The sequence below is a fragment of the Melanostigma gelatinosum genome, assembly GCF_949748355.1.
Source record: "Melanostigma gelatinosum genome assembly, chromosome: 18".
NCBI lineage: Eukaryota > Metazoa > Chordata > Actinopteri > Perciformes > Zoarcidae > Melanostigma > Melanostigma gelatinosum.
Window position 1 is genome coordinate 12,702,653 of NC_136651.1, and position 25,436 is coordinate 12,728,088.

The 25,436-nt window shown below is 43.7% G+C and overlaps 1 protein-coding gene across 1 annotated transcript in view; it reads left to right on the forward strand.

The window, feature by feature from the left end:
* The window catches only part of mmp17a (matrix metallopeptidase 17a), a 59,763-nt gene that overhangs the window by 9,190 nt on the left and 25,137 nt on the right, over window positions 1-25,436 (forward strand). The window lies entirely within an intron of this gene.

The following is a 25,436-nucleotide window of genomic DNA, read 5'->3' on the forward strand; positions in this document are numbered from 1 at the left end:
CGCAGCCGGGTAAACAGCCGACCGCTCTCCTCAGTCCGTCCGGGCGTTTTAATACCGCGAGGAAGGCGCTTTTTATTTGATGCAATTATAAGTGTTCCAAAGACTTCATTCGTTTATAATCCCCACAGACAAAACAACGTTTGTGCATGGATGTTATGAATGCGGTCTGATTGCGCTTTTCAGATAAATAAATAACTATTCAGATAAATTAGCACGTCACTGTTTTTCCTTTTTGTTGTCATTTTTAAAAATAGTTCAGAGACTCTTCATGCTGCTCCTGCTTCTCACACCGGTGGGTTTTTGACTGTATTCAAATTAAAGCCAACTCACAGACGTTTTTTCCTTTTCTGGCGGAGTCTGAGCTGTCATTTTTGATTTTCCAGCGATCCAAAAGGACACTTTTCTTGGTTTTTTTTACAAATTGAATGGGAAAACGGAGCTGGATGAGAGCCATGCGGTGTATACAAACTGGGTCATGCAAAGATCTAATATTTCAGCATTACGAGCAACATTCATATTTCCACCTGGAGCAGTTGTTGACGCCAAGCAGAGCACCCTGGAGCAAGTGTCAAAGCAGCACACATTTGTTTAGTCTGTTTAAATATTCACACTGTTGGAGAGTATACTGACTTCCCCCACGCATGCAACCTCAAACGCAACCCGGACACCTCGGCTTTTTTTCTATTGTCTTACTTCCAGCACCGTGAATTATACATAACCTCAGAGATTCACATATTAATACACTTCTGTGAACTGTCTCTTCAAATGACTTCCCTGACTTTTCACAGTAAATCCAAGCATTTAACACGGGCTACCACTGTGTGTTGATTTTATGTTTTGATGCCGCCGTTTAGTTGCAGATGCAAAACAAACTCAGATTTCACAGCCCGTCTCGCTTTTACACCCACACTCACCATGTACGGGCACATCATGTGATCGAACCACATTTTAAGACTAGGGCCGCATCCTAATGATTATTTCAATCATCGAAATGTATTTTTTCATCTAATTCGACTGTGATGTGTCCAAAAAAACAATAATTGCAACTTCAACTTATTGCAACTTGAAGCTCCTCAGGTGTTTTGTCTGAATTTGTCTGGCTTTTGTAATACTAAATCTAAACTACGAAAAACAAATCAAAAGTTGAATTGTTTTTTCTTTCAGCCAACCAATTGCTCCATCGACCAATGCTTTCAAAGTTATGCACCTTGTGTTGCGCTAGAAGCTGTTGTTTGTATTAAAGTGGGCTTGTTGCAACGCTCAATGCATTTTTAATGCTTGTAAAATTAGAATGAAGGTGCATTTTTTTTTTTTTTTTTTGACATCACTGCAGTTTCAACCAGGCGCTCTTTATAACTGGTCTCACTTAGAGGCTGCTCCATTGTTTGAAGTATACTGCTGAGGTAAACTAAAAAATCCTGTAGCTCCACAAACTTGCTTAAATACTTCTCGGACTCCTGTGTTTCTCCCCAGTGGCCTTATCAGATTTTGTCAGCATGATAACAACATATTCATTATATTCCAGGACTGTCGGGGCTTTCTCTCCCCTTTTTATCTGGCTTTACCGCTCTTTGTCTCATGAACACAGGACCCAGCCTAAATCTCTGCTTTGTTTTATGCTCTGTGCAATTTTCAAGATGATTTGGCTAGATAAGGAGATGATAGGGGAACTGATCAGTTGTAGTTTCTATGTTTTTCATCTGTGTATGTGCTTCCTTATGCATGTATCGTGGTTGTTGATTGGATTAGTTTGGCCTTGGTCTTCTTTGCTCGGGTTAATTCGGTCCTTCATTGTTATAGTTTGGCAGCCGTTTACAGATGTTTTCCTGTGGTGAGAATCAGCAGGGGATGATCCCACAAGATGATTGGTTTTTAACGTGCCGTATCATGATATTCGTGTGTAATATGGTTTCATCACATTGCAGTCATTTCTGGTGTTTTTTACTACGCTGAACGGTTTAGTTCCTGTCAGGGATTATCAACACCATACCATATATTTTTCAGCTCTGCAGCTTTCGTGCTGTTTTTTCAGTTGTTGACACTGGAATACATTTTATGTTTTCCCGGACCTCCATAACGGTCATGGGTGTAACATGTTCGCCACTTGGTTTCGCCTCCTTACTGCTAACTGGATTTCTGCCGGTACAAAAGTTTCACACATCGAGCTCTGCAGCTGGAGTGCGCAGTGAGCTCCCCAAACATCTTATTACCATATAGCATCACAGCTTTATATACCATATAGCATCACAGCTTTATCCACAGGAGGAGTTGAAAACACCCACATGAGCACCACTACCCCCCCCCCCCCCCCCCCCCCCCGGCATCCAGCGTGGAGGGGGAGCTGCATCGGGAATGAAGGCATTGGAGAGTAACCGATAGGCCGGGGAAATAAATTGCTTGGTTCGCATGCACGTGCACACACACACACACACGGGAGGACCTGTCAGCGTCAATCCGGGAGGGAGTGTTTATGTCACAGCGGCCCAATTTCATTCCCAGGCCAGAAAGTGTTGCCAGAGTTTTGAACTTTGACCTCATTTCCAGGCTACAGCCGTGTCGGATAGCAGAGCGTATAGCGAACTCCTTCTTGGCCTCGTTTTGTTCAATTTAACCTTCAGCCTTGAAGTTTGACTTTGTTGCGTTATGAGCTCACCGCTGTGGAGGAATCGGCTTTCTTTGCTATAGGTCCAGTACGGCTCCCTCGCTCAGCTTCGCTTCCTAATGAAGCGGCACATATCCAGACAGCTCCTGTCTTTCTGCAGGTGCAGCATACAGACAGACAGACACACGCACACACACACACACACACACACACCAACATCCTACCTCTTCTTTTGTTCTGGTACTCCTCTTTTGTCAGGTAACGCTTCAGTGGTGTCTGAAAACTGCCCCTCACCAAGTAGTGTGTGTTGTTCTTCCAGCTGTGGGTGTTTCTCAGTCAAAAGCTGGCTCCCTAGTTTTTCTTTGACTTTTTTTTGGGGGGGGTGAAGGTTTTTTTTTTGCATGCCGGAGAATGAAGCGGCTCCTGCAAGTTTGAAAGCCTTGTAAGGATGAGAAGTTAGTTTGACAGGTAAGGAGGTGTTTTGTGTTGTTGTCGGGGCGCACTAGCATGCAAGCGGTAACACGCAGACGCATACGAGGGCAGCCTGAGAGAGAGAGAGTGTGTTCAAGCAAAACAAATAAAACCTCAAGATCACCGAGCTAAAAAATGTATATCTGCTCCAGCTTTTTGCCAGTTCGATGCATTCAGGAAATACGTGCTAATTCCAGGTGGATTACTCTTTAGGGCAAATACTGCGTAGTGCTGTGCTGCCGCTACTGTTTGCCATGAAAGCCTGCGCCACGGATCAGCACATCAAGAGGACCTGCTTTCACACCAAAGGCCCAAGTTTGACAGCAAGGTCATTTGTTTTAATGGAGAGTGCGGCTGTCATTATTGTCATAATATATACATTTTATTTCTGCCATTCGCCCATTACACTGGTACCAATCCGTACAGCTCAACCCTGCATGTTTACGTGTTTTAAAATGTGTTCCTTTTATATTGTGTTGCTGGACTGCCCCTGCAAATGGCCCCACACTGCACGGTGTGAGTCACACAACGTCACTCTCATTAATTGAAAATGCAATTTTTACGATAGGTCAACGAGGAATAATCCAACAACAACAACCGTAATGAAGCCGAAGAACCCGGCTGCAGAGAGAGAGTGACTCATCGGCCTAACAGCAAGTGCTGCGTTACGTCATATTCAAAAACAAACCACGGAGCCATCAGCTGTTCGCTCGAGATGAGACTTTAGGCGTAACCGCTTAAAAGATGGGCCAGTTGTACTTGCTATCTTCTGACGTGTGTTCTTTTTTACACAGAAAACATGTTTTTTTAAACTGCCACCTTCTGTAGATTTTTGTAGTGAAAGGAGGTTCATTGTAAAGATAAATTCCCTTCCTCTGTCTCGTGTCTTGGCTGCTGACGAACCAAACTGGACTTCCTGGTTCCTATTTTAACTTCTTAACAGTAACTAAAAAACATCACGAGAGCCAACAGAGCCATTTCTATTTCATATGAAGATGTTATGGGCTTTAAGGGTCAGGGAAATCCAGCATGGGAGGACTTGTGGGTAGTGTGTGTGTGTATGTGTGTGTGTGTGTGTGTGTGTGTGTGTGTGTGTGTGTGTGTGTGTGTGTGTGTGTGTGTGTGCGTGTCTTTGTGTTGAGACCAGTTGCCACCAGTGCTCAGTGTGTGTTGTCATGTTCTGGCACCACAGCTAAACCCACGGGCCTATAAATTGCATACGAGATCCATAAATACACTCGTATATATATATTCCTGCAGCTTTTTCCTTTTTAACTCGGGAGCCGACAGAGATACCATCCGTCGTGACTTCAAACGAATGCAACGCGAGCCAATAAACCTATAAATAAGACATTGGCTGGATTTATTTTTGACTGTCGCACATTAAAAACTCACAAATTCCCCCCTCTCGGACAAACACTTCAAGTTCTCGGCAGAGGGTTCGCTCATGTGACAGATCTGCCACAAGATCAAGCCCGCGTGTGTCTAATCGACTTGTTTGTATGCACATCTGTATGCGAGGGACTTTGCATATTCCGTATTCATCGTGGCGTACGGGATGAATTCCACAGCGGGGGACTCTGGGCAGGCGTTATTCAATCCCTGTGTTTGTGGGCTCTGGCTCGGTGCCGCGTCACATTACCGCCCACGGAGAGAGAGCGCGACTTCAAAGAAGGTTTGGGGGCTCCCCCCCCCCCCACACTGACTCTTCTGCCTTTTAAAATAAACTCCAGTTACGGGGGCACCTCCTAATTGGCTCCAAAAGCCATCAGTTTGTTTATCTTAAAAACCCGAGGCTGACTCCTTTTGACTGCGTGCACTCTGTGTGACTCACATTAAATATGACATTTTGGTGGATCATCTTGTCCAATGCTCCTCAGAAGTCTCTTCTCACTCTTGACAGCTACAGGAGGACTGACACCTTTTGTAGCGCTCTCCACCGAGCACCATTCATAAAGCCACACACACAGCGATGGGTTCTGCTGTGCTACTTCCTTTTCTACCTAATGGAGCAGTGCAATATACGCTTACTTTTGCAGTAATAGTGAGCAAGATTATTATTGTCACTGCAGCCCTATAGTGACAATAAATATAATAGTATACTGTAGCATTATGAATATAATGATATTATTTTTCACTCACAAAGAGACTGTAGGGAGATGAGTCTCCTGACATCTGCACTCAACATTTTTATTTATAATTTGCCAACGTGGCCTCGACAGTCCAAATCCTTGTGATGCACGGGGCTAATGTTGTCACATTAGTTATGGAAGGTAACTTTTAGTGGTATTTTGACTTGACAATTCACGGGGTGGCAGATAACTCACAGGATCAAGTTCACAGACGACTACCGCAACCACAGACCTTAATGTCAACCGCAGTCTTTACTTTCCAATAACCTCACGGGGATGTATAGCCGCTGCTAAAAAGGGCTTTTTCCTACTCGGCCTTAAAAACAAACACAGATGTAATGATGTCAAGCAGGGTTAAGATGGGCACGCAGCGATAGGATTCATGGAAATGTTTTGTTTTTTGTTTTAATACAATACAATTTTACTGTGTAGTTAAATGTTTATTGTAAAAGTGGAAAAAGACCTCAGGTTTTCCAATGAAAACAAACAAAACTTAAACCACTTCCTCATGGAAACATGTTAAGACTTTATGGCAGTTGGTAAAAGTGTTGTTCCAAGTACACATTTGGTGGTCATTTACACCTGGAATCAATCAACACTTTTAATGGACTACATTGTGTTCCATGAGCTGGAATAGGTCACGTCTATGGTACCGCCACCATGTGCAGCCTGGCTGTGTCTTATTTCTTCTTTGTTGCTTCAGTGGATTCTGGCCCATACTTTTCTTTTTTTAACAATCTCTTCTGACATTTGTCACAACTCGGAACGGCTCATGCTCACATCCTGCACACCTTTGCTCACCTGCCCTGAACATCTTGAGCTGCATTGACAATGTTGGACAAAGAGAGAGGGGGGGGGGGGCAGCCTTTTGTTCCTCCCCCTTCCATTGACATCAGACAATTCAATGGAAGGTGGATGTAAACTCCTACAGCAGGTTACAGGGTGGTTACAGTGGTTCAGGTGGTCGGTCGAAGTGTCCTTGAGGAGGATTGCTCTCCAAGAGTAGGCTAGCGTCTTTCATGGCGGGCTCCGCCACCATCGATGTGTGTGTGCATGGGTAAGGCGTCGTGAAACATTATGTAAGTAGAGTCTATTTACCATGTACAGTGGTATTGATAATATAGTGTAGTGTAGGTAGAATTTAAAACTGGCCAAATGTTAAACAGGACTTGTATCTGGTCATGTCCGTGTGCACATGCAGTGTCGCGTCCCTTTAAACCTCCGTCACCGCGAGGGCAGCCTGTCCTGTGTGCACAGCGCGAGTCATTATATGTGCTGCATTACATCGGCGTCTCTGTCAGTTACCGCCAGCGCTGCCGCCTTCTCACTCCATTACCAGCCCTCCATCAATGCCTCCATCCTTCCCTCCTCTCGCTGCTCCATATTTAACAGGATTGAACAAATGGCAGCCTCCATTAACCAGGCATGTCTAGGTCACTTAGCGTCGGAAGATCTAGGAGGGGAGAGGTACCAATTTGAATCTCTCCCTCCTTCTCTTTCACTATCTCTCTCTTATTCTCGCTCTCTCTCTTCCCCCCTCAGTCAGCAGACGGCGTTTGTGTCTCAGCTCTCCATAGGAACCAGCTGTCTGAACCAGGGATTAAATGATTCACTTACCAGCCGTATTTTTAATCCTCGCTTTCTCACTCTCAGATGCACACACACACACACACACACACATACACTTTGTTGCTTCACATGGCTTCACTAAATTAAATAATATTTGAGTTATATCTGAGAGTTAGATATGTGTAATTAAACATTGACATTCAGGCTGCGAGTGGAAACCGGGGGTGTTAAAGCTATAGCACATCCAGCAGAACGTACCCTTACAACAAGTCAGCCATGTGTTCCATTATAAGCACATTAGATGGAAGTACTCGTCTAATGAGGTGATTGAGTGCTTCAGCGGGCAGGGGGTGCGTGCCATCTGCTTTGAATCCGACAGATTAATATCATTACGTGTCACTCCTCGGCTGTCAGTCCGCTGCATGTAGTGTTAGCGCTGCGACATTTCTGATAATCGATAGTTTAGGTCGCGTTGGGATTGAACAACGTCCTGTAAGGTGTAGACGTACTTAATTCAGATCGAGGCTCTTCGTTCATTGGCTCTGCTGGATGAGGGCGGTTGGGGTTAGTGTGGGTGACCGGGAATATTAGGAGAACTGAATTGATGGATGAATCATTTAAAAAGATGTGAGTTGCATCCCTGATCTGATGAGAAAAGGCGCATAAATAGCACATTAAGGGCATTTCGTGTGTCATTTTTCGCCGCGTCACGACCGTGAAAGAGCCACAGTTTTATCACTTAGTCTGGTTTAGCAAAAATATAATGGTTGGGCTTAAAATAAGTATGTAAACCGCAAACAACTTAACGTAAGTACATAAACACACTGGGACACGAACAGCGGTCTCAAATGCCAGACTCTTGCCGTGTTTTTTGTCTTACCCTCCCACCCGGCATTAGCAGTCTTTGTCTTGCTCCGAGCGTGGCGTATTCACACGCATGTGTTTTAAATTGCAGTCGGTACAGATTACATGGTGCAAAAAGCGAGCATGGCGTTGTTTTTACACGCTACATGTCTTCTAAAATTGTTGTCATTCACATCCGGGCTGAGATTATAGTAAAATTATACGGGCACAGCATCTTCATCATGGTCTTCTGACAAAATATACTTCCTTGGCGAAGAGGACGATAAACATTGATTCACTGTGATTTTGATGCCAACCTTGGCGCTCTGTATTTTTGGGTCTCCAGCATATTCCATATTTCTTTTTGTTTGTTTTAGCTCTGAGCCATGTGCTTTTTTTTTTTTTACTCCTTCAATATAGGCTTGCGAATGTGCCAGGTTGCTCTTGATGTTCTGTGCCGTCTCGAGGGCGTTATATGACTAAACTCAGCGTTTGGTGAAGAGGAATAAAACTCGGGAAAAAGGAGAGGAAAGAAAATGACGGCCCTCTTTGCTGCTGGGAGGAAATGAAAATAACAGATATTTGTATTTGTGCCGTCTTTTTCAGACGTAACATAAAGCAGCAGCCGGCTCTGCTGCACCACAGGACTACTTCTGTAAAGTACAGATTGTACCGTGTGTGTAACGTCTGGTACAGTTTGCTTGTGGCGCAACCCTACCGGCCTCAATGTCGTGAGGTGACCCACTTGGCAATGCGGCGATCTGACACAAGCTCAAACGCTCGAGTTGATTTCTGTCGTCTTTCCCCCTGTAAATCAACAGCACAGCGCTGAACGCGGTGGGCTCACTTCCAGCACTCAGTCATGGGAGGAGACCAATCTAGTATCATCAGTGTGTGGCTGCTCCACCTCTGCGAGAGTCCTGGTGTGTGCCAGAAGCTGCACTTGCACCGTGGTCAAACTACAGCTACGGTACTGTTGTACAAAAGGCATAACAGGCCACCGACCGCTCTCAACCGAGAATGTGCACGAAGGCAGAGTCAAGAAACAAGCAAGGAAGTGCTCGGCTGACCCTTTCCACCCAAGGAAACCATCTGTTTCTGAGCCCCCCCCCCCAGGACAGTGATACTGCCAGCGATGTCCACCTCATCAACACCTCCTTATCCAATGCGGTCTCCTGGCTCGATCCCTCCTGCAGCTTAAATTAAGTCAGATCAACTGTAACACCGTTACGTAAAGATTCGATTTTATTAACTCCCACAGTAGAACGGAGTGCACAAAAAGTGCTGTTTAAAGCAAAAATCCTCGATGATATCCAGTCTCTCATCACCATATCAATAATGAATATACAGTATGGCCCAGGGTAGACACACAAATAAAGAAATATATAATTTAAACTACCCAATTTGCCATGGTTACTCACTGGAGGGCACAGATACCCGCTGTGGTGTTGGCGATTATTTGCTCTCTGGTGTTCGCTTGTAAAGGGACATAAAAGCTTGTATGTATCATCTCTAATACCTACATTTTATTAGATAATGACTTCAATATATCAGATTCAGTGTGTGTGTGTTCTGCTCACATTTAGCTTTCTCTGTACACGCACCCCCCCCCCCCCCCAGTGTGACATTCGCTTCATGTGGTGAAGCACAGTCCAAAACCCAATCTATGTATTGTTCCAGCAAACCCATTATCAGAGATTTTGTAATGTAATTCAGAAAGTAAAAGGTTGATCGTGTTCCAATCCGCCTACACGGGAGGTATTGCTTTATTTATTTATATATAGTAAGTATTAAGTTCAATGTTTATGCCCATTTTACAGTAGCTGGTAGAGCAGCGGTGTCTGCGTTTACATAACACTGAACAGAAAAACGTGTGTGAACGACGTGTGGTGTTAAAAGCGCGTTGAGCGGTCGGAAGACTGGAAAGACGCTATTCAAGTACAAGTGCATTTTTTTCCCCATTCACCATTCACTTAGACAGAAAAACGCCACACTTCATCTGAGATTCCGAGAGCGTGCCAAACAATTTGCAATTAGCTTCAGTCACCGGCCCGGTAAGCCCCAAGTAAGAGCAGCAGATGTCCGTAGCATGTAGACGGCAACAAATCTGGCCTCTCAAATTTTGGCAGAAAGATCCCAAAATACTACACCACTGTTCCTGCAACAGAACAAACAAAAAAAAAGAGAAAGAAATAGGCCACAGTGATCATATCATCTGAAGATTGAATCCGGAAAGCAAGTGGCATTCAAATACATCCCCACACCGGTAACGCCGCATCAGCGGGAAACTTTGCAACTGATGAATAAAGAATTGGTTTGATTTAAAAAATTTGATGGTCAAGTCTCGCAGCCGAGAAGAGGGAAACGGGAGAAGGTCAACTCACTGGAGATGGATGAGGGGATGGCAGAGATTGCGTTGATGGGTGTGAACTCCAGCTGCCTCCTGGGTTGAATCTATAGCATTAACTACAAAATCCTGAAGTAGTTTGGAGGAACTAATGATGGCAAGATGCACTCTGAACTATGATGCCTCAGAGCGGAATCTGGCTTGCTCACTCGTTTTGCACTTTACGCGACCTTTCTTCAATAAGTTTATCATTTTCATATCACGCTGAAAGGAAACGAGTGTGTTTGTTGAAATAACAGTCGAGAGAAACGGGACAATATTTGTTCATAAATACCTAAAATACCTTTTTAAAAACATTTTAGGCTGCAACATGAGTTATAGTTGCTGAAGGATTAAAACTGAAGGGAAAGAAGATCATGTTGATGAAGTCCGGTCTGTATTAAAACTTGCAAAGAGTTTTGATAAGTGTGCTTATTATCATGCACATTAGCATTTAATATTCATGTGAAATTGCCAATCAATACTTTCCTGCAAGGCTGCCTGACATTGCAGTCCATTACCCATAATTCCTCCATTGTGTTTGTCCCTTTCAGAGCTAGTGGTGCCTTTGCCCTCAATCTGCGGCCCTCAGGCTGTCGATCTCTTTGTTCCCCGTTCTATTTCACATCAAACTATTTCTTGTTTCATTTTATCTGCAGTACTTTGATGCCCTTACCGTGCGTTCTTCTTTTTCTGAAACATTGTTGGAAAACGATCTTTGAGAAGCAACTTCTTTAAACTACAATCTTGGATGTAGGAGTCTGCAGGCCCTTTTTCAAGATCGGCATGTGTTTAGCATAGTTATATAAAGTGTGTTTACCCTGTCACGGGAGTTCACAGGTAGGACCCAAACGCAAGACCACAGGAGACAGAAGTCAATGGAAACAGGTTTTATTTAGCCTGACTAAGACAGGAAGGTGTGGAGCCCGTGGTCCGACACCAGAGTGGCAGAGCGACGGTGTGAGGCCCGTGGCTCGACACCGGAGGGCTGGCAGCTTGACGGCGAGTGTAGTCCGTTTAACACAAGGCGGGCAGAGCGTAATCCATAAACACAAGGCGGGCAGAGGATGCCACGGGGTTTCAGCGGGTGAAAGACGGTACGACCTGACAACCCCAGACTGCAGGACCAGAGTCTATATAGTGACAGGGGACTCAGTAGTGGGCCCTGAGTCTGGTGTGTCAGGCTGCAGGAGGTGATCGGCTGGAGTGTCCTCAGCTGTGCACAATCAAGGGTGCGGCCATGGGAGGTGTCTGGAGGCAGAGGACAAACACCGAGAACATGCCACACAATAACAAACAGGGGAATGACAGGACACATGAGGAGAGGAGATCAGGGGAAACACACAACGGGTCAGACAGGGATCCTGGATCCTGACATACCCGAATTGAATGCTGTTTTTGCCAGTCAACATTCTTCACCGGGTCTATGCACAAAATTTAGGATTCACACTAATTTATTAAATCCCACGCAGGTTATCTGTTGACACTTTCCTCAAAAGTAAGAAGAGTGGAAGAAAAAGTTTGGTGAACGAGAATCGGTGTGTGCACGTGTCAAATGCAAATGTGTCGGGTGTTTAGAGAGTGACAGATTGGGGAGGGGGGTGGGGGCGTTAAATCTATTAAAACTGGAGGACCACTCCATTGTCATCAGCCACCAAAGTTTGCTTTCAAGAATGTTCCTTATTCTATTTAAATCTCTTACATCACTCATACCTTTTTCTACAATGGGCCTGTGAAACATCAAGACAGAGACTTCACTATTTTTGAGCAGAGAAATGATGGAAAGGTGCAAAAAGACAGATCATGTTTAGACAGGCATTAACGCTTTTTGTTGCCTACTTCAATTTGTATTTGGCGTATAACGTGTCCCCAGGGCAGCACTCGCATCAGCATTTCAGATGTCAGATTGACAATTTTCCTTGTATCTCAATAAGATTTACATGCCGATGGGCGACGTGGATTGACAGAGTGCACTGCACAAAAATAACGTGACCCCACTCTTTCAAAACTGTTCAAAATTCTCCAAAAACCTCTGGCAGGATTCAAGTAAAACTTATTCGCTGATAAGAGTTAATGTGTCAGTGAGATGCGTACGCATGGCTTATGAAGGGTTCAAGGTTTGCCCACAACTCCCACAGCATGTCTGTGAATATGACGGATGATGGAGAGCAGTTGAATCTGTGACCTGCAGCAACTAGTTGGGCAAACAAGGCTAAGGGTCTACAGCAGGGGTGCCCACACTTTTTCGGCTTGCGAGCTACTTTTAAAATGACCAAGTCAAAATGATCTACCTACATTAAAAATGCTAAATATCTATTTATTTATATATATATATACTGAGTATACTTTATATTTACAATATATGTTGGCGTACCTTGCATAAATGCATGAACCCTTATGGCACAATACAATTCTGTACATTTTTGGTCGTTACCTTACTCTGATGACTTGCACTGAATGGGATTGGCCAGAGTTGCATCGTCCGGACAGTAGCTGCTGGTATCCGCCTCAAGCAGACTTCAAATGATCATCAGTCATGGTGGAACGGTGTTTGGACTTAATGTTCTTCATGTGGGAAAAGGCTGACTCGCATAAATGAGTAGAGTCGAATAATGCAGTCAAAAAGGTATCATATTTCCTCATGTTTGGGTACTTTTCCTCTGTGAGAAAACTGTCCATGAGCCCTGGACTTCAGCTGAATGTCAGCTTGCAGTGTCAGGATCTCATCCTCCACTCCAGACGAGTTCAAGTGAAACAATGTTGCAATTTTTGATGCGAGTGAATCAACCTCAATATCTTCCCGAAATGTGCAGCACATAAGTGTAGCAACTGGCTCGAGTAAAGCAAAGTCTGGAAAGCGTTTGTCAAACTCTGACAGACACTTGTCAGTCTGCTCTGTGTAGCGCGCACTGTCAAGTTACGCACACGCCTTCCGTTGCGTCTCCAGTTCTGACGCGAGGTTTTGGACGTTTCCCAAATCATGGCTCTGCAGCTTTAGCTTCTTTAGTGGAAATAAATTGGAAGGCAAACTAATTAGCTCGCCGGAGTTTTGCAGTAGCTCGCGCGGTTGACCGCGCATACGTGGTGACCCGTGTGTTAGAAAATCAAGTGGCAAATGCCATGCGGACATCTTTTTTTTTGAATGGCATGCGATCTACTCTCACTACCTCCGACATCGACGTATTGGGCACCCCTGGTCTACAGCCATGGCAGCGGCTCTCTGAAGCCGTACGCAAGTTTAAATGCTCACATCAGCATGCTGATTTGGTCATAAACCAAAGCACAAAATACAAATTTTCCCCAGATTATGGTGCTAGATGAAATGTCAAGGAATCCAATGACAGCTCATCCTCTGGGGACCATGACCACCAAACCCCTCCAACAGTTGAGATCTTTTTTTAAATGCAAAAATGTCAACATGGGGCCACCAGCGGAAAGGTCATGGGATTTAGATATATCACTGCACAAGTGAAAAGGTTTGACCTTTTGGTGGTGCTGGAGGAATAGTCATAGGATCACCAAAGTCATCAGAATGAATCCTCTGGGGACCTTGAATATCTGTTGTAAATTACATGACAATCCACACAATAGTTGTTGAAATATTACACTCTGAACCATTGAAGTCAACCATTATGGTGGCGCCGGAGGACAAGTGTGGAGATCTCCAACATCAGAGGGATTTATCCTCTGGGGACCATGAATGTCTTTATGATATTTCATCGTTATCCATCAAGTAGTTGGTGGGCCAACCGACTGCCGTACTGATGTCATACTGCTAGCATGGCTGAAGAGGAAAGAAACAAGTTGATAAGAGTAGACGTGGACTCTTTTGTCAACATTCTTTTCTCCTGTTTTCATCATCCTGTTGAATCCTTTGGCAGCTCAGTTGCGGAGCCTGTACAGTACTCTTCTTCAGCAGTTTCTCTGAAACTGATAAAACTGCATCCCCCATTGGGTCCTGCCCGAGGCGGAGAGCTCATCCATCTTGCTCGCCATCTGTCTTGACCTCATGTATATTTCCCGCCCAAGACAACGGCTGGAAGGTGGGGTTCAAGTATTCTGTCACTCTCCGATCTCACTTCATAGCTCTTCCATCTCTTCTGTTCGCTCAGTTTGAATCTTTCGACGTGCCACGGCGTCGGGGCAATCAGTAGAATAAGACGGCATGGTCGGAAAGATAGCAAATCATGTGCAATGTGATTTAAATAAAAGGGAAAAGTTGAATGTGAACAGCAGTTGCAGTAATATCTGGCACTTTGGTTTTAGCTCACTGTGACTGCCAGCGAGTCGCTAAAGCCGTTTCACAATTGGATCCACTGTTAATAAAGTAATATCAACAATTTAAGCTTTGCAGTTAAAACTAGTGAATAATCGCAGCAAGAAGAAAACCAAAGCCAGCATCCCAATCACATTCGTCCAGAACAGTCAGCACGGCGCAGCACAGTCCCTCAAACCATCCTCAGTTATTCTCTTTGTGTGCCTCTGTCCTCTAAAGCTCACATACCGTTAGATGAAGGCAGGAATGACGCTCCTCTCTCCAATTTTCCATTCAACTGGTCCTTCTTACCCTCTCTGACATCATGCTCGGAAGCGTGGATGTGTCTCTCACACACACACAGAAACAGAAATGCTGTGGGAACATCCCGGATTAAGCGTGACCTGCGGGTCAACCCATGCTGTCAGCGTAGTGCACACACAGCACTACTGTTTCAGCTTCTCACTCGACGCGCCCAATCATACACTCTAACCAGCTAAACACCAGGCGCATCAACGGGCCTCCCGGGTAGCCTGGGTCGAAGGAAGTGAAGTATTCTTAATTCATAAAAACTGCCGTACACCTTGGACATGAGGGTCGTTGTGAGTTGTTGACCTTTTTACTTCTCCATACAACCAGATGTTAGACTTCATGAACAGTTGTTGAGAAAATGACGCAGCAGTCAGCCAAACATCTGTAGGTAGTATTAGTAGTATTAGTAGTATTAGGCGATACCATGAATGTAGGTTGTAATTAGCGAATGAACAAATAGTTTGTGTTTTGAAGGATTTCATTTACTTGTTTGTGTTGTTGAGCAATCCACATTCTAAACATTCACTCTGGGAAGTTGCAGTACAGACGGCTAGCTATTGACAGCTACCTGCAACTTTTAAGGTGGAATGTTGTTTATTTTTATGTCGTGAATCAATCGATCCACCTTTAATGGCAAAATGGCAACTTTGACCATTCAAATATTTTTTATTGGCTCTCTTGCATGACATATGCTTTAGTGATTGGATCTTCAATGGGATTATGCAAACTGTATAATATTTTCATTTCTGTGTGCTTCTGCAGCACGACGCCGATGCACACAAGAGATTTTTTCACAAAACCAAGAACAGATAACAATAAAAAAAGAACATTTCCAAGGTTCTTGTCCTGAGTGAATGAATGTGTGCAGCAAATTCATTGTAATCCATCTGACAGTTGTTGGATAAACATTAAAAGTTAAGATATTTCACCAAAGACCACGACTAGAAAAATCATTGTGCAACCGGCCATCATGACTTTGGACTACGGAGATGCCCCCTTGCTCTCATGCTGCTTATTCAAAAATCGACCGACTTATCCTAATTCTCCTAAATAGCTGTAATTCATTCATTGCTCCCTTGTCCTCCACCTCTCTTGTTCCTTGATCTAACTTAAAACTGAAAATAAAAGCTCAAACTGCTTTTTCCCTTTAAGATATCTCAGTTTGCTGCTGCTCCATTCGTTGGTGTTTTGGGCCTTTCCTTAAATGCAGACCAGGTGAGGTCCGTCCTGAATCGATTTACTGAATGACGTCATATTTCCGGTAGGTGATGATCTCCCTTTTTGTCGGCGCTGAGAACTAGATTACCTTCACACCACTGAGACACTTCAGGTCCTTTCACTCCACAGACTGTGAGCAGCCTTGTTGTAGATCTCACCAGTCCATCTGCAGGGTGTTAAATCACAGATGTGGAGTCCGGCTCATCTGTCTTTGACTAGAGACTCTGCCTCTCTTGTCCTGTCCACTAACGGGTGGAAATGCATCACAGGAAATGGATATCGAGGCCTTGGAAATAATTGGTGTGAGCCAACTTGTTTTATAAGGCTCTGCCCCCCCCACCTATTTTATCACCTGCAATTTCTCTCTCCTGCCGTTGCTGATATCCGTGGAGCACAGTGGAGGAGGTGCGAGACAGGTGCACAGGTGAGAGTAAATCCTTCATTTCTTCAGGAAATGGTGTTTGCTTTAAAAGTCTGCCGTTGGTTTCGGCTTCTTTTTTTTTTTTTTAAGAGCTCCTCAGTCAAACACACAGGCTGTCATTGCCCGCCTGTTATATCATCCCCAGTTCTATGCTTTAAGTACGCGATTTCTCAGAATAAGCCGGTGATCTAAAATGGAAAAGCCGCTCAAACTGCTCCGGGGGAATGATGGCATCGCTGCAGCTATTGCATACACTCCCTGGGTGTTACGGAGAGAGCGGAGAGCGGAGAGATTTGGTGTTGATGGATGTGACACAGTAGGGGGAGGGATTCTCTATGCAGCTTTTTGGGAGCCTAATGCTTTGATGCTTCTTGAACACAACGGCCTTTTTATGCGCATCAGACTGTGTGTATTTGTTTGAATATATATATTTAGTGTGCCCTTTTTTCAGGAATATAATATGACACATACAGTATTTACATCTGGGACATTCTCAAGTCGAGTAGAAGATAAAAATAAGAATGAGAAGTATTTGTCGTATTTCTTTTTACTTCAAAAAAATACACTCTAGGAGAGACATGGTTTGGCATTCATGTTAAATATCAGTATGAAGCAATATGTAATTGATTGTTCTAGATTGCTATTGCGGCTGCTGCTTTCTTGTAAACTGTTCGATCTGAATGCACTTTGGATGTGTACGTTATACACGTTGCACCACAACAAGGCCGCTAGCAATCAAACATCGGCGTTAACACACCGTTATCTAAATTATTTAAAGAACGAGCTTTGCAAATGTTTAATGAGGAAGGAAACGCGTGTTTGTAAGACCTCAAGGACGTCGAGACTGTTTGTTGACAAGAAGACTTCACAGGACACCTTTTAATTGCTACAAAAGTTTCACACAAATAACATAAAACAACTCAAATGCCCAAACAATCTGTGAAAAAATGTAAGAACTGAAAAAAAGAAGCAACCTCTTTGATTCGCTCCTGTCTGAGCATACATGCGTTTCATCATTCGATCGCTCGAGAGCCGCTTTTAAAGACTTCTCATCACGCTGGCGGGAGCGAGCAAAAAAAAACAAACTTTAAACCTCCTCAGTCCGGTTGTTGCGTGTCTTCTGTGGAGTGCTACTGCTTCGGTATTGCTCCTTCACCGCCTCGTAACCTTTTCACCAGACAGGAGAGTAAAGGTTCTGCCTCCGTCCTCCGAGGCCTCGCACAACAATGTAAACACCGAAGCCTCGTCGATGAGGCCGAGGGCTGGAGGAGCTCGGCAGCTGTTTGTCGGAGAGAAGAAACCAAACAGAGGGAGGTTTTGTCCGACCGGCGGGGGAGGACGAAACTGATTTGAGCTTTATATAGAGGCCGGCAGGGTGACCTTTGACCCGTCGGGGAAGAGAGTTCATCCCCTCTGACCGGATGTGTTGCATGATGTTGGAATGGCTTTAATCAGAAACGGGAGGACGAATACAGAGCGCTCTGTTCAAGGGCTGCTCTTTAGGCAGTTGTCTTTCCGTCACACTGTTTGTTTCTATCCTCTTCCTCTTCATGCCGAGCGTCGCTCTTATTTTTCCATCCGAAACAGGCCAGTATATGTGAAGGGTCGCCCAAACAGGAAGGGAGAGAGATGAGAAGACTGGTAGAAAAAGAATAAATAGAGTGAAGGAAGAGACGGAGGAATGGAACCAGAACGAGGCATTATGTCTGTCGCCGTTCAACCTGCTGCAACCCTCGCTGTACAAACAGGATTACTGGACGATTGGAGCTCACGCATTTCGGAGCAAACGCGTTTTATTTCACAGATAATGTAGCGCGGAATCGGACAAAGAAAAACCTTGGGTGATTCAATGCCCACTTTGATACCTATTGGCAATGTGTGTTGCAGGCTGAAAACATGTTCATGCGTATGTACGAACTATTAAATTACAGCCGGACTAAACTGAGAATCTTGTTTGGATTGATTTTCACCTCCTTTTAAAAAAAGAAGGAAGAAGAAGTGCGGATGACATGCAAACTGGATTAGTCGTTTACTGGAGCGGAGTGCTTTGGAGCTTCATCAAAGACTTCAGAAGTGTGCTTTGACACTCTGGATAGACACTTCCTGCTTTGCATATTCTGGGATGCTTAAAAGGTTGACACCTGTACTGTGACTACATTAGTTAACTTAAGAGGCGATATCCTCGAATGCAGCGGCTATCACCCTTTATGGCTTCCCAGCCTGTCTACTCGCAGCCCCCTGTCAGCCGTTGCATAATGTCCAGTGTTTCGGAACTGAAAGGAAAGATATTTAGTTTTTTATTATTATTTCTTACTGCAACTCGGGAATCCTCTTGCGAATCCAAAAAGACGGTTGTATAATAAAAAAGCCTTTTAATATTTAATATTGCATGGCTGGCTCCTATACGCATTTTGGCTAAACGTCTTTATCATTGTGTTTAATTCATACAAGGGTGGGTTTGTAATTTACACCATCAATACAAAGTGGCACACCACCTGGGCACGTTTTACACTGTAAGCAAGGCCGTCACGTAGACACGTACTACTGAGGGACACCACAATCACACTTCCTCTTCAAGTGCCCGAAGTATTTAGCAATTACAGATCCCAACCCGTTCGGGCTTTTTGTATTCGTACAGTATGTTTTAAATCCACCTTTTGAAAAGCGGTGTATAATTAAAGTGTGCCATTCTTAGTGAAGCAATATGCTGAGTGATGGGGGATGTAATTATGTTACGTAATCACCATAATCACTTTGCTGCGGTTCATTTTTTCCACTCTACCTGTTTTGAACCTACCTTTCACGAATCATTTTGTATTGTGCAGAAGAGTCTAATTCCGAGTAGTGGTTTGATTCGTAATACAATTATTATTAATAATACCGAAGACAAAAAGGAACCGATACGGTGACACCAGGAACGAGAAATTATGTTATTTTCAGGATATTAAAAAACTAATATTGCAATATGAATAACAAAAACAAAGTTAGTTTGTTGCCCTGGTTCTGTGCGTGTGTGTGTTTATGTATTCCACATCCTCTCATCTTTGCAGAGGTTCCTCCGTGTGCTGCCTCATTTCTAAGTGATAGCGACTTGAGATCTGGAGATTGTAGGAGATCAAAGTGTCTCATTAACCCGAACCCGACCGCACAGCGAGTGCAGAGTGCGTTTCAACCACATGCATTATCCTGCAAATACAAACAACATTTAGCATGATTCTGGTTGTTTGTTGTTATTGTTACCCGAATAGTGATCGCTTTTTGTACCGATCGCCACATACACGGGGATGAGCCACATCCTGAGCAAGTCGCATGTCCCCGTGTCAGCCATCTTTACACAATGCCACATCACAGCCATGCCTCGTCTGCCTGACACTCAGTCAGAGTCCTCGTCCTGTAACGCAAAATATATATGTCAAATATAAGGTTTGAGGTAACACGGGTTGAGTAATTGATATTCAAACGGTCACTCTGGGGGTGAAGTATTCCTTTAAGAGGACGGGACTCCTTTCATTCCTTATTATGGAGCCAGTCTAAATTGGTGCTGGCTCAATAGATTATAAAGCTTTAACGGTATTCTCCATACCCATTGTTTTTGCCCGGATTTTCATCATTAAACTCTCGAAAAAAACTAGACCAAAATTACTTTTTGTGTTTATCAAGCTTCAGAATGGTCTATAAAACCACCGTCTTCATAAACCAGAGCTTTCTCAACTATTTGTCCTTAATTAATTCCACGTTGGCCCTTTTTCTCTCTCTTCATGGTAAATCCACATTTGTAGCCTGAAACATTGAGTGTGTCCTTTTTTAGAAGCTACAAACACTCTCCTCCTTTTTTTTTTTTGGCTTGAAAATTGGCTGTTAAAAAGTCTGGTTTGTGTCCTTCATATAAAACGCTGGTGTTGCGGTCAGCTTACATTAGGAAACAGTGTTTCTACACTGCAGAATAGCAGTTAAGTGCTCACAGGAACTTCTAAAAACCAGTCTGGAGGTATAGACTCCGCCAACAAACACTGCCCTAATCGATTCAAGTCTCTGTAAAAAGTTGGTGTTAAAAACACACACCAGGAGATGCAACTGCCTGTCCCGATCTTACGGACTCATCAGAGGTCTCCTTCCATCTCCCCCGTCGTGTCTTTCACCACCTTCCCTTTTTTTTCCATTCCCCCTCACCTTCTCCTCTCTGCTGCGCGTCTCCGCTGACTGATGTGTTTTGTGGGTTTAAGTTCTGACTTTTTTAGTTTTTTGTTTTTTTTGCTTCCACACTCACTCACTCACTCACTCGCACACACATTCGTGGTGACACTCGCTGTGCAGTCACCTTTTCTGAGCAGCAGGCCGTCCTGACAGCCGGATAGATGAGTTTAGGGATTTTTGACAGCGCGGAACAACGACCTTGCTGTGTGTCCACAGACGCGCGCCACAATCTATTCTTATCAACAACCTTGAATGTTGATGGTTCTGAAAAACTCCAGATTATGTTCAATGACGAAGTGTTTAACATTCAGTGCCGGCCTCTTTTTGGTCTTGACCGCCACACTCTTACTTTCCCCGCTTCCTTAAATAAAGTTTGAACTTGTGACGCTGCCGTTGGGGTAGGGCTGGGCGATAAATCGATTTAATCGATTAATTCGAATGTGTGCTTTAAGGCGATGTGTTTTATTGAAAATCGAGAAAATCGCCCCCACCCTTGGGTTGGGTTCCCGTAGTTGAGTGCGCGCGCATTGTTTACAAACGAAAACAATGGCGGCCAGCAGTGAAGCTCTCGTTCTTAAGAGAGGGAAGAATGTGTCTTCGGTGGTCTGGAAATAGTTCGGGTTCGTGTCATCTGACACAGAACAAACAGCCTCAAACAGAGGCATGCCGCCGAGTGGGAGAAGCGTTGCGCCCTGAGGAGAGAGCAGGACCGCGGGAGCACAAGCGACGCTGTCTTCCTGGCAAAAAATATTTAGAAAAAACATGCACTACTGTTTAATACTGTTGGTTATGTTGTGAATGCACTTGATTTTGTTTACATGCACTTATTTACTGTGCAAAATATGTTATGTTGATGTTAGATCAGATGTTGCACTTTTGAAAATGTGAATGGTAAAGGGTCACATACATTTTATTTCATGCTGTGTTTGTATCAGTGTATTCAGTTAGAAAAGCTTACTGTAAAAAGTTACATTTGCACAGTTGTTTACAATGGAAGGCTACTATTTAATGCCATTTAATGTTATGTTTAATTTAATTTAATATTTAAATGATTCAGGGAAACAAAAGAGTGACCAAATACTTTTTGTATACTACAGGCACCTTTCTACAATGTTCAGGTTTTGTTTATTTTTATCAACCTACGAGGGAAAATCATCACAAAATAAAATAAAAAATTGTTTTCAACAGCTTCTGTCATCTGCAAAAATTTGTGGGGGAAAAAATCGATTTAAATCGTGAATCGGATTTTTTGTAAAAAAATCGGAGATTTTTTTTTTAGGCCATATCGCCCAGCCCTACGTTGGGGTGTAAATTGCGCAATGCAGAAATGTTGAACATAAAGACAATTTATTGAGGTGCTGGACTGCAGACACTTGCCATGGAAGTTGGTACATTCGTGGTGCCCAGAGGATGAATCCTGTATGTTAGGTGAACTCCTGACCTCTCCACATTCAAGTTCATAATGTTTTTTTCAATAATTCAATAATTATTTGATGGATTGCCATCAAATTTAGTACGCACATTCATGTCCCCCACAGGATGAATCGTACTAACTTTGGGTCTTCTCCTAACTTTTGACCAGACGTCACCATTTCTTTGGTTTATGACCAACTAGGTCCTAATCACCACAACCTCCTGATTTGGTGAGAATGTGGCCCCGTGCCATCTGGAAACAAATTGAGACCCACAATGGCGTGTATATATATATATATATATATATATATAAGAATATATAAGAGAATATTTTACATAAACGTAGTAAACACCGCTTAGTTTCGCAAAAAAAACAAGAAGTACATTATACATTTCTTGTACCAAGTGATAATGCGTCAAAGACGATTATTCCTCTGTCTACCGCTACTTTCTTCTCTCGTAGAACCTATTGAGTAAGTGTGACACAAGCAACTCTTTGAAGTTGTTGCGACAGCTGTTTACTCGTTTGTCGAATCAGCTGTTTTCTGGTTCCCTTCCGCAACTCAGACGAGCCACCGAAAGAAAACTTTTAATGCCGACCACAGCGGAACAACTAAAAACACGACAGATGATTACTACAGTACAAAGCGGCGATTTGATTGTTGGAAAAAAAAAGAGCTCGCTACAGTGGCAGCAAATCTGTGCAGAGCATATTCTCTGAAAACATGGCTCTCATTTGAAGGTACGTGAATATGGGAATACTGGAGTGCTGCACGTTATTTTTGGGCCACGGTTTTCTGTGTCTGCTCGTCTTAATAATGCATGATTAAAAGATGACTGGAGTCTCGGGTATAGGCGTCGGCACCCTCGTGCTGCAGTTAATCACACATTTGGAGAGAAATACTCACACGGTTCAGTTATTTCGTCGTATATATGACGTCATATATATATACATACAGCCTTTTCTGTCCGCATTCTGGGCATCAAACACGTCATTTTAAAATGAAGACACACACAGTGGTTTACTCATGCTAAATTTTGCGACGTATGTTAAATACTGTATGCTGTAAATGTCTCTTCATTGTCTAAGAAACAAGCTACCACTATATACGAATAAATACATGTAACTTCCTGTAGTCAGCATTACACCCAGTCTAATTGTACTCAACAGCAGGTTACCTGGAGATGTTTTTTTTATTGTTACTTCAAATGCTGCCGCTGCACTCAAACTGTGTGTTTTGTATTCATTCCTACTTTCTTTTAACAGATTTATGTCCCATTCGGCATGTCCATAAATGTTCTCATGCATTTACCGTGCCTCGTGTAAAACCACTCTGTTTGAAAGGCACGGCAGGTACTGCATACATGTTGTTCTTTTTCTGTCGTATGGTAATAGAAAATAACATTTGTTTAGGGTTCACCCTTCTGGGGCTGGGTTCAAGTGCGAGCACGCTGGTCTCTGAGCAATATGCTGACTCTAGAGCAGCTGCAGGGCTGTTTTCTGTAGCTGACCCCCGAGGGCGGCGAGAGACTGACATGGACATGGACAGGGATCAACATTGCCTGATGTCTTCATTTTATTTTTTCTTTACATCTTGCCAAAACATTCAGTATGCTGACGCTTAAAAGTGTGTTGGGTGACTTCTGAACCTTAAAGTGCTTTGCTGTTACCTCCAGCTCAGCAGAACCTGCCCCACAATCCCATTGCCTTTGAACCAAGACCACACATACACAACCTTTTGATGCTGTTCAGACACTTCTTTTTTTTATCGTGCCAGTTTACTACCACATTTCGTTTCATCATTAATTTTCTTTTCTTTTTTCTGTCCTCGTGTTTCTTAAATTTGAACTGCTGGGTATGTGATCGTAAACTTCTAGTATGTCTCGATCACCTGCCCTTGGACCCAGGTCTCCACCAGCTGGCGTGAGCGCCGCAGATACTAAAAGCGCTTCATGACTTAGACGGTTACTTACGGTTTCATGACAAGAGGTCTGTCTCCGTGACATTCATCAGGACATTGTAATAAAATACGGTTTTGTGTATAAACACAGGGCCTAGTTATATTGTACACATCAAATGTATAATGTCATTCCATAAAGTCTATTGTCTAAGTCAGGGATTCCCAAAGTGGGGTGCGCGCACCCCTGGGGGTGCGCGAGCTGCCTCTAGGGGGTGCGCGAGAGGAAAAGTGTAATGGCGGTCTGATGGTGTAACAATATTAAATATTAAAAAAAAATGTAATTTTAATTTAAAAACTGTCAGGTGGGACATCTGAAGCTATCAGTCGTAAAAGAGGAGAGGGACAGAGAGAGAGAGAGGAATCGGAGGCGAGGGGAACGGAGAGGTGCAGCACAGACAAATCGGGAGCACATCGGCGCATCGCGGAGTCAAGGTGAAAAAGAGGAAACGAGAGAGAGCATCAGACTGGGAAAAAAAGAGGAAATATGATGAAAATTATCTGTGTCTGGGCTTCACTTGGATTGGCAACGCAGATTGCCCAAAGCCACAGTGCGTGGTGTGCAGTGAGGTTCTGGCTAACAGTCTGAAGCTCTTATTTACGTCGCCACCTGAACACCAAGCATGACAGTGCAAGTCAAAAGCCCCTTACATCGTTTATATCGAAATTGGAGGAGTTACAAACAGCCAAAAACAACTGGAGTCTCATTCATGTGTTGGGTCTATAAATGACGCACTACGGGCTTCATATCTGGTCACAGAATAGCGAGAAAGGGGCTACCGCACACAATCGCCGAAGACGTGAGCTCGCCAGCTGCCAGAGAGATGGTGGAATGTATGATTGGGGAGAAAGAAGCAAAAAAGTTGGACATGATCCCGGTGTCCAACAACACTGTGTCGCGCCGCATCGATGCTTTGTCCGAAGACATCCTGGCTACATTAGTCGCTCATTAATTGTAAATGAAATGTGATAATCTGCCTCTGAGCCTGTGCGTGTGTCCTCGCCATCCGTATTGCTCTTTAAAAGTGACGCCTTGTGTCACTGAAAGATATTGAAACTTTGTTGCAGTGTTTCAGGGCGTTTTCACACCTTCAGTTCGTTTGCTTTGTTCTGATTCAGGGATTAATATGATACAATGTTGCAGTTGCTCCTTTGTTCGGTTTGTGTTCACACTGCAACATTTAACAGCGGACTAAATCTTGTAAACAAATGCCACGCGCGAGCAAACTGTTCTCTCATTGGTCCGATTCTTATGCGGCTATGAAGGCTTAAAAGGCTCTGTTGCTTCTTTTTTTTAAATTATTATTAAGGGGGGGGGGGGGGGGGTGCGCGAACCCAGTCGGGATGTAGAAGGGGGTGCGCGGCCTAAAAAGTTTGGGAACCGCTGGTCTAAGTCGTTATTCAGACACATTCTTTGCTCTCTGCTTTCTATATGTAATCAAACTTCTTCAAGCAAACTCTTCTTTCTCATAATCCTGATGATTCTTGGGGTCATCTGTATTCTGTAATACTTTCCCCTTTCTGTGAAGCAAAGACATGGATGAGGACGCAAATATCAACTGTCAGAAGACAGCGTCGGAGGAACTTAAGTTCATTATTAAAAAAGTCATAGCGTGTCGATAAAAGTCAGAAAGAAAATCATGGAATTATGCCAAAAATCTT